The following is an 11,932-nucleotide window of genomic DNA, read 5'->3' on the forward strand; positions in this document are numbered from 1 at the left end:
GGACCTCCCGGCGGAGCAGGTTCAGCCCGAGTGGCATCCGTAATGTGGTCATCGAGACTCCACAGAATCGAGCTGACGATCATGGCTGGAGGGAGGATGGCCTCCGGGTTGGTGGGGATGGTGTCAAGTTGGTACAAGCGTGATAGTGAGTCGGCCTTGATGTTTTTATCTCCGGGACGATATGTTACCTTGAAGTGGAAGCGTGTAAAGAAGAGAGACCAGCGGGCTTGTCGGGTGTTGAGGCGTTTGGCATCTCGAAGGTATTCTAAGTTTCGGTGATCTGTGATGACGTCAAAGCGGTGTTTCGCTCCCTCCAGCCAGTGTCTCCACTCTTCAAGGGCAAGTTTGATTGCTAGCAGCTCCCGGTTTCCAATGTCGTAATTCTGCTCCGCCGGGGGCAGTTTCTTGGAGAAGAAGGCACATGGATGGAGTCTGGGAGGCTTCCCCTGCCGCTGCGATAGGACCGCTCCTACTCCAGAGGTAGAGGCATCAACCTCCACGAGGAAGGGAAGATCAGGATTAGGGTGAACGAGAGTAGGAGCGGAACTGAAGGATATCTTGAGTTTCTCGAAGGCAGTAAGGGAAGTCAAGCTGTTTGTGGTATTTTCCCCATTCATTTAAGTTGCCATTGTCAGCACCGACACTTCGAGGTCGGCGTGCTCGAAATGGACGACACGAGCTGCTTATTCAGTGGTGCCGTGTCACTTTTCCAAAATCGCATATAAAGTGGCCGAGATTAGCATATATTAGCATAGGCTCTCTGTGGACGCCTCTGGGGGTGCCATTGCACCACGTGGGCGTCCACCAAGTGCTTTTGGTTTCCGCCAACTACCTACTCTTCACCATAGTCCTCCTCAGTACCACGAAGTGCCTATTTTGACCCCTAACCACCTATTTTCTTCTTCATTGCCACGAAGTGCCTATGGGGTCCCCTAACCACCTAAACTTCACCATAGTCTTCCTCAGTACCACGAAGTGCCTATTTTGACCCCTAACCACCTATTTTCTTCTTCATTGCCACGAAGTGCCTATGGGGTCCCCTAACCACCTAAACTTCACCATAGTCTTCCTCAGTACCACGAAGTGCCTACTTTGACCCCTAACCACCTATTTTCTTCTTCATTGCCACGAAGTGCCTATGGGGTCCCCTAACCACCTAAACTTCACCATAGTCTTCCTCAGTACCACGAAGTGCCTATTTTGACCCCTAACCACCTATTTTCTTCTCCATTGCCACGAAGTGCCTATGGGGTCCCCTAACCACCTAAACTTCACCGTAGTCTTCCTCAGTACCACGAAGTGCCTATTTTGACCCCTAATCACCTATTTTCTTCTCCATTGCCACGAAGTGCCTATGGGGTCCCCCGACCACCTAAACTTCACCATAGTCTTCCTCAGTACCACGAAGTGCCTATTTTGACCCCTAACCACCTGTTTTTTGTCTCAAGTCACTGTGTCTCTAACTCTGAGCCGAAAAGTCACAGGGCCTCGAAATTCGGCGTGAGGGTAGCCCAGCGGGCCCCGGGGCGAGATCCTTAGTTTCAAGTTTCTACGTGGTTCCCAAGTGTGCGTTTCGGCGGTTCGGCCTGATCCACACATGGTTCAGCTTTCTCCATCCCCCAGGGTCTTTCTGGGCCCCAGTGACAACAGGCAGATCAAGTTTGGGGCCGCCAGGGCCCCCGGGGGCCAAACGGCAAAGCGTCCCACGTACAACTTATCCCATTGATTTTCAAAGGTGTTCTGTGGACATTGGGCAACAAGTGGTTTTTTTGTGTGACTAGACGTTCCCCTCTCTGTGTGCTTTCCGGGGCCGAGTGATGCAGCTTTCCAAGAAGTTTCGGGCCCCTAGCACCTCCAGGGGCCGAACGAGGTTCAGTGACACGTGCAACTTATTTTATGAGATTTCACAGGTACTTGGTGGACGTTGGTCCGATTGGCCCGAAATTGACACGTACGTCCCGTCACGGGCCCCTGGGACGGGTTTTAGAGTTCCGCGTCCCTCTCACCTTTTTTCGCGCTAATTGGCCACCAACAGCCCCATGGAACAAGTTGCACGTGGGACGTCAAAAAAACAGGGGCCAAAAGGGGTCGAAAGGTCGCAGCGGCCCCAAATTCGGCACGGCGGTGGTCCGGGGGCCCCCGGTTCTAGATCACGGGTTTGGTGGTTCTAGATCGGTTCCAAGTATGTGTTTCAGCAAAACGGTTCGAAGGAAATGCCCGATCGGCCAGAAACTGACGTATGCGTCCCGTCACGGGCCCCTGGGACGGGTTCTAGAGTTCCGCGTCCAAAGCTGCTCGTTTGGATAAAAAACACCTCCTTGACCTGGAAGCGCCTGTGAAGTTTGAACTGAACAAGTTGCACGTGGGCGGCCGGAAATACAGGGGTTGAAAGGTCGCACCGCCTCCAAATTCGCCGCCCTGGTAGTCGAGGGGCCCCCGGTTCTAGATCCCGGATCGCAGGGTTCTAGATCGGTTCCAAGTGTATCATTTTTCTGTGCAAAAATCTCCTCGCTTTTGGTTCTACTGAGCATATGTCTTTCTGTGTGTGCAAGAGGGCTGCCATTAATTGGACCATGTGCTCGGTGAAGGGTGGACAGAAAGGTCCGATCGGCCCGAAACTGACGTATGCGTCCCGTCACGGGCCCCTGGGACGGGTTCTAGAGTTCCGCGTCCCTCTGACCTTTTTTCGCGCTAATTGGCCACCAACAGCCCCATGGAATAAGTTGCACGTGGGACGTAAAAAAAACAGGGGCCAAAACGGGTCGAAAGGTCGCAGCGGCCCGAAATTCGGCACGGCGGTGGTCCGGGGGCCCCCGGTTCTAGATCACGGGTTTGGTGGTTCTAGATCGGTTCCAAGTATGTGTTTCAGCAAAACGGTTCGAAGGAAACGCCCGATCGGCCCGAAACTGACGTATGCGTCCCGTCACGGGCCCCTGGGACGGGTTCTAGAGTTCCGCGTCCAAAGCTGCTCGTTTGGCCAAAAAACACCCCCTTGACCTGGAAGCGGCTGTGAAGTTTGAACTGAACAAGTTGGACATGGGCGGCCAGAAATACAGGGGTCGAAAGGTCGCACCGCCTCCAAATTCGCCGCCCTGGTAGTCGAGGGGCCCCCGGTTTTAGATCCCGGATCGCAGGGTTCTAGATCGGTTCGAAGTGTATCATTTTTTTGTGCAAAAATCTCCTCGCTTTGGTTCTACTGAGCATATGTCTTTCTGTGTGTGCAAGAGGGCTGCCATTAATTGGACCATGTGCTCGGTGAAGAGTGGACAGAAAGGTCCGATCGGCCCGAAACTGACGTATGCGTCTCGTCACGGGCCCCTGGGACGGGTTCTAGAGTTCTGTGTCCCTCTGACCTTTTTTCGCGCTAATTGACCACCAACAGCCCCATGGAATAAGTTGCACGTGGGACGTCAAAAAAACAGGGGCCAAAAGGGGTCGAAAGGTCGCAGCGGCCCCAAATTCGGCACGGCGGTGGTCCGCGGGCTCCCGGTTCTAGATCACGGGTTTGGTGGTTCTAGATCGGTTCCAAATATGTGTTTCAGCAAAATGGTTCGAAGGAAACGCCCGATCGGCCCGAAACTGACGTATGCGTCCCGTCACGGGCCCCTGGGACGGGTTCTAGAGTTCCGCATCCCTCTGACCTTTTTTCGCGCTAATTGGCCACCAACAGCCCCATGGAATAAGTTGCACGTGGGACGTCAAATAAACAGGGGCCAAAAGGGGTCGAAAGGTCGCAGCGCCCCCAAATTCGGCACGGCGGTATTCCGGGGGCCCCCGGATGTAGATCACGGGTTTGGTGGTTCTAGATCGGTTCTAAGTATGTGTTTCAGCAAAACGGTTCGAAAGAAACGCCCGATCGGCCCGAAACTGACGTATGCGTCCCGTCACTGGCCCCTGGGACGGGTTCTAGAGTTCCGCGTCCCTCTGACCTTTTTTCGCGCTATTTGGCCACCAACAGCCCCATGGAATAAGTTGCACGTGGGACGTCAAAAAAACAGGGGCCAAAAGGGGTCGAAAGGTCGCAGCGGCCCCAAACTCGACGCGGTGGGTGTTCGGGGGCCCCCGGTTCTAGATCCCGGCTTTGGTGGTTCTAGATCGGTTCCGAGTGTGTTTTCAGTTTGACCCTTCAAGAGGGAATGCCAGTCTATGAGCTGACTATGTGTGCAAGTGGCCTTTGAAGAGAAACTTGAACAAATGTGGGAAAAAAATTAGCCCTGAGTTCTAGAGACTCGTCCTCCTGATATGTCGTTCGGGGGCCCGGCACGCAGTGTTTGGGGCCCGTGGGACCTCCGGGGGCCGAACAGGGGCCACTGACATGTGTGACTTATCCCATTCATTTTCACAGGTGTTTGGTGGACGTGTGACAGCAAGGTCCGTTCGGCCCGAAACTGACGTATGCGTCCCGTCACGGGCCCCTGGGACGGGTTCTAGAGTTCCGCGTCCCTCTGACCTTTTTTCACGCTAATTGGCCACCAACAGGCCCATGGAATAAGTTGCACGTGGGACGTCAAATAAACAGGGGCCAAAAGGGGTCGAAAGGTCGCAGCGGCCCCAAATTCGGCACGGCGGTAGTCCGGGGGCCCCCGGTTCTAGATCACGGGTTTGGTGGTTCTAGATCGGTTCTAAGTATGTGTTTCAGCAAAGCGGTTCGAAGGAAACGCCCGATCGGCCCGAAACTGACGTATGCGTCCCTTCATGGGCCCCGGGGACGGGTTCTAGAGTTCCGCGCCCAAAACTGCTCGTTTGGCCGAAAAAAGCCCCCCTTGACCTGGAAGCGCCTGTGAAGTTTAAACTGAATAAGTTGCACGTGGGAGGGCGGAAATACAGGGGTCGAAAGGTCGCACCGCCTCCAAATTCGCCGCCCTGGTAGTCGAGGGGCCCCCGGTTCTAGATCCCGGATCGCAGGGTTCTAGATCGGTTCCAAGTGTATCATTTTTTTGTGCAAAAATCTCCTCACTTTTGGTCCTACTGAGCATATGTCTTTCTGTGTGTGCAAGAGGGCTGCCATTAATTGGACCATGTGCTCGGTGAAGGGTGGACAGAAAGGTCCGATCGGCCCGAAACTGACGTATGCGTCTCGTCACGGGCCCCTGGGACGGGTTCTAGAGTTCCGCGTCCCTCTGACCTTTTTTCACGCTAATTGGCCACCAACAGCCCCATGGAATAAGTTGCACGTGGGACGTCAAAAAAACAGGGGCCAAAAGGGGTCGAAAGGTCGCAGCGGCCCCAAATTCGGGACGGCGGTTGTTCCGGGGGCCCCCGGTTCTAGATCACGGGTTTGGTGGTTCTAGATCGGTTCTAAGTATGTGTTTCAGCCAAACGCTTTGAAGGAAACGCCCGATCGGCCCGAAACCGACTCGCGGGTCTCGTCACGGGCCCCGGGGACGGGTTCTAGAGTTCCACGTCCCTCTGACCTTTTTTCGCGCTAATTGGCCACCAACAGCCCCATGGAATAAGTTGCACGTGGGACGTCAAATAAACAGTCGCCCTAAGGGGTCAAAAGGTCGCAGGACCTCGAGATTGGTCACGGACGACCGCCACGGGCCCCCGAATCGGGCCCCAGAGTATCGTGGCTCTAGATGCTTCCTGAGCCTAGTAGGCCGTCTAATCCTAACTGCTGAATTAACCCTTGCAGACACATGCTCCCATAGAGATCACTGGGAGACAGAGAGGTGCATAAAAAATAGCTAAAAATAAACTTGGCATGTCTCGACCTAGCCCGCTCTGTCTGTCGCAGAGGGCCACGTGACGCAACTTTTTGTAGAGTTTGGGTCCCTCGGACCCCCGGGGGGCGCGCGGGAGCCACTGACACGTGCAACTTATCCAATTCATTTTCATAGGCGTTTGGTGGACATCCCCACGCAACGGTCCAAATAGCTCCGAATGGCTCCGATTTGAAATCTGTGGCCCCTCAGGGTCCCCTCAGATGGTCCGCAAAGACTGGGGTCCGTAGTACCCCGTTAAGTGCGTTACAGTCAAAAACAGCATCCCATCTGTAACCTATTTGACGGGTGCCCTAAATGCTGTCTGTGGACAGTCCATTTTTAGGCTAATTATGCATAATTAATAGCTTTAATGTACATCAGTCTGTTGTATTGTGTCCCCAGTGTGGTGTACAGTAGGTTTCACCTAATAAAACCACTGTAATTATGAAATATGACCTATTAATGCATTGACCACGGACAGCCTATTTGGACCCCGTCAAATAAGTTACAGGTGGGCCCTTACTTTGCCCACCTGTAACTTATTTGACAGGGTCCAAATAGGCTGTCCGTGGTCAATGCATTAATAGGTCATATTTCATATTTCACTTATTTGACAGCTGCCAATCATGAAAATCCAAAGGCTTCTTGTCAGTATGAATGATATTAACCAACTCCCACGCCTTTGTGACATTCATAATGGAAGATATCCCTATTTGGATATTTGTTGCTAAGGTGCTTGACAATGGTTGCTAGGGAGGGGTTAGGATGTGTTGAGGTGATTCAGGATTGGCTGTTTGCTGCCCCGAGTCAAACGAGCCCACCCTCATGTTTCTATGACTCTTATATCCTGAGATATCCCTTTGATCTGTTTCAATGGAAGTCTATGGAACTTGTTGCTAAGGAGCTCTAAATGGTTGCTAGGGCGTGGCTTGATAGCTTCACAATGATCCTGAGAGACTGATTGGCCGTCTGAGTAAAATGAGCCCGCCCCTTTGTCTCTACGACACTGTGATCCAGAGTTATGTTCAATATAAAAGCGGTTTCTATGGTGTAGGACGGCCCATTTCATGAGCCGTCCTACACCATAGTAAGTCAATGGGGAAACTTTGGGCAGCTCCTGCCCCCCAGGGGTGCAACTTTTACCCCATTGTGTGGTTAGTTCTTACAGAGCCTGTCAGCCTCTTCAAATGTGGTAAATTACACGTTTCTGCGACATCCTCGTTCCGAGCTACGACTCGTCAAAGTTTGACGCAATGTTAAGTCTATGGGATTTTTCGGCCGGTTTTTCGCTCCTGGGGCAAACATCGTACCCCCGATCGCTTATAAAAGTCATAGCACACCATTCCCGAACAGGCCGCACGTTTTGACACCTCATTCATGGGTCTGTGACAAAAACTGCGGGAGGAGTAGCGCGTCAAAAAGTGGCCAGAAGAATAAGAATAAGAACTAGAATGTACATTTCCAGAAGAAAATGTGAAGTGGTGCTTGCAGTGGCAAAACTCGGCACTCGGTTGCTAGGGTGTTGTGGGTGGTTGCTCGGGCGTTGCTAGGGTGTTATGGGTGGTTGCTAGGTGGTTGCTAGGGTGTTCTTGGTGGTTGCTAGGCGGTTGCTAGGGTATTCTGGGTGGTTAGGGCATTACTAGGTGGTTGCTAGGGTGTTCTGGGTGGTTGCTATGGTGTTGCTAGGCAGTTGCTCGGGTATTCAGGGTGGTTGCTATGGTGTTGCTAGGCGGTTGCTAGGGTGATGCTAGGTGGTTGCTAGGGTGTTCTTGGTGGTTGCTAGGCGGTTGCTAGGGTATTCTGGGTGGTTGTTAGGGCGTTGCTGGGGGTTTATTGGTGGTTGCTATGGTGTTGCTAGGGTATTCTGAGTGGTTGCTAAGGTTTTCTGGGTGGTTGATAGGGTGTTGCTAGGGTGTTATGGGTGGTTGCTATGGTGTTGCTAGGCGGTTGCTAGGGTGTTCTGGTTGGTTGTTAGGCGGTTGCTAGGGTATTCAGGGTGGTTGCTATGGTGTTGCTATGCGGTTGCTAGGGTATTCTGGGTGGTTGCTAAGGTGTTTTGGGTGGTTGCTAGGATGTTCTGGGTGGTTGCTAGGGGGTTGCTAGGGTGTTCTGGTTGGTTGCTAGGGTGTTGCTAGGCGGTTGCTAGGGTGTTCTGGGTGGTTGCTATGGTGTTGCTATGCGGTTGCTAGGGTATTCTGGGTGGTTGCTAAGGTGTTTTGGGTGGTTGCTAGGCGGTTGCTAGGGTGTTCTGGGTGGTTGCTAGGGTGTTGCTAGGCGGTTGCTAGGGTGTTCTGAGTGGTTGCTAGGGTGTTGCTAGGTGGTTGCTAGGGTATTCTGGGTGGTTGCTAGGGTGTTGCTAGGCGGTTGGTAGGGTGTTCTGGGTGGTTGCTAGGGTGTTGCTAGGCGGTTGCTAGGGTATTCTGGGTGGTTGCTATGGTGTTGCTAGGCGGTTGCTAGGGTGTTTTGGGTGGTTGCTAGGGTGTTTTAGGTGGTTGCTATGGTATTCTGGATGGTTGCTATGGTGTTACTAGGTGGTTGGTAGTGTTCACATTTGGTTACTATAGAGTTTTTATAATGTTAATGGCATGATTTAGCACTTAGCTAATCAATACTAGCATGTAGCTATTCACAGCTAGCATGTTTAGCATGTTGAAAGTCCTGTGTGCTAGCATGAGTCAAAAGACCCAAACCCCATCTCTATACGATGTTCTGATGCAGAGATGTAGGTCTTGCAAAATGGTTGCTAGGGTACTCTGTTTGGTTGCTAGGGAGTGGCTTGGCAGCTGCCAATGATGAAACTCCAAAGGCTGCTTGTCAGTATGAATTATATAAACCAACCCCCATCTCTATACGATGTTCTGATATAGAGATGTAGGTCTTGCAAAATGGTTGCTAGAGTACTCTGTTTGGTTGCTAGGGAGTGGCTTGGCAACTGCCAATCATGAAACTCTAAAGGCTGCTTGTCAGTATAAATGATATAAACCAACTCCCATGCCTCTGTGACATTCAGAATGGAAGATATGCCTGTTTGGATTTTGGTTGCTAAGGTGCTCAACAATGGTTGCTAGGGCGTGGCCAGTAAGTGTTGAGGTGATTCAGGATTGGCTGTTTGCTGCCCCGAGTCAAACGAGCCCACCCTCATGTTTCTATGACTCTTATATTCTGAGATATCGCTTTGATCTGTTTCAATGGAAGTCTATGGAACTTGTTGCTAAGGAGCTCTAAATGGTTGCTAGGGCGTGGCTAGATAGCTTCGCAATGATCCTGAGAGACTGATTGGCCGTCTGAGTAAAATGAGCCCGCCCCTTTGTCTCTACGAAACTGTTATCCAGAGTTATGTTCAATATAAAAGCGGTTTCTATGGTGTAGGACGGCCCATTTCATGGGCCGTCCAACACCATAGTAAGTCAATGGGGCAACTTTGGGCAGCTCCTGCCCCACAGGGGTGCAACTTTTACCCCATTGTGTGGTATATTCTTACAGAGCCTGTCAGCCTCTTCAAATGTGGTAAATTACACGTTTCTGCGACATCCTCGTTCCGAGCTACGACTCGTCAAAGTTTGACGCAATGTTAAGTCTATGGGATTTTTCGGCCGGTTTTTCGCCCCTGGGGCGAACATCGTACCCCCGATCCCTTATAAAAGTCATAGCACACCATTCCCGAACAGGCCGCACGTTTTGACGCCTCATTCGTGGGTCTGTGACAAAAACTGCGGGAGGAGTAGCGCGTCAAAAGTGGCCAGAAGAATAAGAATAAGAAGAATAAGAATAACTAGAATGTACATTTCCAGAAGAAAATGTGAAGTGGTGCTTGCAGTGGCAAAACTCGCCACTCGGTTGCTAGGGTGTGGTACATGATTGCATACTATGCAACAAACATATCTGTACTATGTTCTGGTGCTGAGATATGGCTTATTCATGTTGTTCAGGTGGTTGCTAGGGCATTGCTAAGGTGTTCTGAGTGGTTGCTAGGGTGTTTTGGGTGGTTGCTAGGGTATTCTGGGTGGTTGCTAGGGTGTTCTGGTTGGTTTGCTAGGGTATTTTGGGTGGTTGCTAGGGCATTGCTAGGGTGTTCTGGGTGGTTGCTAGGTGGTTGCTAGGGTGTTCTGGGTGGTTGCTATGGTGTTGCTAGGCGGTTGCTAGGGTATTCTGGGTGGTTGCTAGGGCGTTGCTAGGCGGTTGCTAGGGTATTCTGGGTGGTTGCTAGGGCGTTGCTAGGCGGTTGCTAGGGTGTTCTTGGTGGTTGCCTGGGTGTTGCTAGGCGGTTGCTAGGGTATTCTGGATGGTTGCCAGGGTGTTGCTAGGCGGTTGCTAGGGTGTTTTGGGTGGTTGCTAGGGTGTTGCTAGGTGGTTGCTAGGGTGTTCTGAGTGGTTGCTAGGGTGTTGCTAGGCGGTTGCTAGGGTATCCTGGGTGGTTGCTAGGCGGTTGCTAGGGTGTTCTGGGTGGTTGCTAGGGCGTTGCTAGGCAGTTGCTAGGGTGTTCTGGGTGGTTGCTAGGGTGTTGCTAGGGTAATTTGGGTGGTTGCTATGGTGTTACTAGGTGGTTGGTAGTTGTCAAAGATGGTTACTGTTGAGTTTGTAGCATTTTATTGGCATGATTTAGCACTTAGCTAATCAATATTAGCATGTAGCTATTCACTGCTAGCATGTTTAGCATGTAGCAAGTCCTGTTTGCTAGCATGAGTAAAAAGAGCCAACCCCCATCTCTATACGATGTTTTGATGCAGAGATATAGGTCTTGCAAAACGGTTGCTAGGGTACTATGTTTGGTTGCTAGGGAGTGGCTTGGCAGCTGCCAATCATGAAGCTCCAAAGTCAATGTGAATGTATAAACCAACCCCCATCTCTATACGATGTTTTGATGCAGAGATATAGGTCTTGCAAAATGGTTGCTAGGGTACTCTGTTTGGTTGCTAGGGAGTGGCTTGGCAGCTGCCAATCATGAAACTCCAAAGGCTGCTTGTCAGTATGAATGATATAAACCAACTCCCATGCCTCTGTGACATTCAGAATGGAAGATATCCCTCTTTGGATTTTGGTTGCTAAGGTGCTCGACAATGGTTGCTAGGGCGTGGCTAGGAAGTGTTGAGGTGATTCATGATTGGCTGTTTGCTGCCCCGAGTCAAACGAGACCACCCTCATGTTTCTATGACAATTCAGTCCAGAGATATCCCTTCGATCTCTTTCAATGGAAGTCTATGGGAGTTGTTGCTAAGGTGCTCTAAATGGTTGCTAGGGCGTGGCTTGATAGCTTCACAATGATCCTGAGAGACTGATTGGTTGTCTGAGTAAAATGAGCCCGCCCCTTTGTCTCTACGACACTGTGATCCAGAGTTATGTTCAATATAAAAGCGGTTTCTATGGTGTAGGACGGCCCATTTCATGGGCCGTCCTACACCATAGTAAGTCAATGGGGAAACTTTGGGCAGCTCCTGCCCCCCAGGGGTGCAACTTTTACCCCATTGTGTGGTATGTTCTTACAGAGTCTGTCAGCCTCTTCAAATGTGGTAAATTACACGTTTCTGCGACATCCTCGTTCCGAGCTACGACTCGTCAAAGTTTGACGCAATGTTAAGTCTATGGGATTTTTCGGCCGGTTTTTCGCCCCTGGGGCGAACATCGTACCCCCGATCCCTTATAAAAGTCATAGCACACCATTCCCGAACAGGCCGCACGTTTTGACGCCTCATTCGTGGGTCTGTGACAAAAACTGCGGGAGGAGTAGCGCGTCAAAAAGTGGCCAGAAGAATAAGAATAAGAAGAATAAGAATAATAAGTATGTGAGATAACAATAGTGTTGCTTTGCCATAGGCAAGCACCACTAATAAGAATAAGAACTAGAATGTACATTTCCAGAAGAAAATGTGAAGTGGTGCTTGCAGTGGCAAAACTCGCCACTCGGTTGCTAGGGCGTTGCTAGGCGGTTGCCAGGGTATTCTGGATGGTTGCTATGGTGTTGCTAGGCGGTTGCTAGGGTGTTCTGGGTGGTTGCTAGGGTGTTGCTAGGCAGTTGCTAGGGTGTTGCTAGGGTAGTTGCTATGGTGTTGCTAGGGTATTCTGGGTGGTTGCTAGGGTGTTGCAAGGCGGTTGCTATGGTGTTCTGGTTGGTTGCAATGGTGTTGCCAGGCGGTTGCTAGGGTATTCTGGGTGGTTGCTAGGCGGTTGCTAGAGTTTTCTGGGCGGTTGCTAGGGTGTTGCTAGGCGGTTGCTAGGGTATTCTGGGCAGT

Source organism: Siphateles boraxobius, unplaced genomic scaffold, assembly GCF_051911475.1.
Source record: "Siphateles boraxobius isolate OS27281-9 unplaced genomic scaffold, OSU_SipBor_1 30, whole genome shotgun sequence".
Lineage (NCBI taxonomy): Eukaryota > Metazoa > Chordata > Actinopteri > Cypriniformes > Leuciscidae > Siphateles > Siphateles boraxobius.